We start from the raw sequence: 1032 nt of genomic DNA on the forward strand, positions 1-1032 counted from the left end.
TCTGCGCCAGAGCCGCCTCTCCCCCTCCCCTCCCGGCCGCCCTGTGAGGCTGCGGGAAGCCGACGAACCGCACCGCGCTGCCCCGCGTAAAAGCGATGCCGCCGGTACCGGCCAGGCATCGGGAGGACGTGCCGCGGTACAGACGGAGCCCGCTACAGGCATTTTATTTAACCCGGCCGCCCGGAGCGACAGGTTCTATCGGGTGTCAGGGTCGTGTGTCCCCCTTCCCGCTTCCCCCGCAGAGCCGCCGGGGGTGCCTCCCGCACCTCCGGGACACCGGGAACGGGAACACACACCCCCGGTGACTCGGGGTTGCCACCTACGGCCGGCGGCTCCCCGGGCCCGCCTGAGGCGATGCCCCCCCCCGGGGGGCGAATGGCTGTGGCTCGCTGCTCTTCTCTGATCTTTTCCAGACTCTTCTCCCCTCCCTCCCCTTTTTCCCAGTGGCATTTTTTATTTTTATTCTGTTCGGAGAGACCCTTTGTGCGCGGCCGCTCGCACTTCCCCCCATCCCGGGGCGCAGAGGGGAAGCCAGCGCTCCCCGCCGCCGAACCGACCCCCTCTCTCCCGGCGTCCCGCCGCCATCCCCCCGCGCCTTTCCTTTCCTTTCCTCTCCTCTCCTCAGCGCTCCCGCCCTTCTCCCCGCTGCCACAACGGTCGGGCCGGGCCGGCGCAGCAGCGCCCGCCCTCAGGCCGAGCCCCCGCCGAGCCTCGGCACGGCTCCCCCCTCCCAGAGCGGGGGGAGCGGCGCCATCTCCTCACAGCCCACCCTGCGCCCCGCTTGAGGGCTCCGGGGCTCCGTCCTCCGGGGCCGCTTCTCCCCGGGTTGTGCCGGGCGGGTGTAACGGCGGCATCAGGTGCAGCCGGGGCAGAGCGGGCAGGGCAAGGCCCGGCCCCCCGGCTGCCGCCTGCGCGCTGAGCGGCCGGGCCCGGGCCCGCCCCTCGATGTGTGGTGAGGAGGAGCCGGCAGAACAGCGGGCTTCGCCGGGGATTTCCAGCCCGAGCGGGCGGGAGAGGAAGTGCGGGGCGGGG

The sequence above is a fragment of the Calidris pugnax genome, unplaced genomic scaffold, assembly GCF_001431845.1.
Source record: "Calidris pugnax isolate Ruff unplaced genomic scaffold, ASM143184v1 scaffold211, whole genome shotgun sequence".
Lineage (NCBI taxonomy): Eukaryota > Metazoa > Chordata > Aves > Charadriiformes > Scolopacidae > Calidris > Calidris pugnax.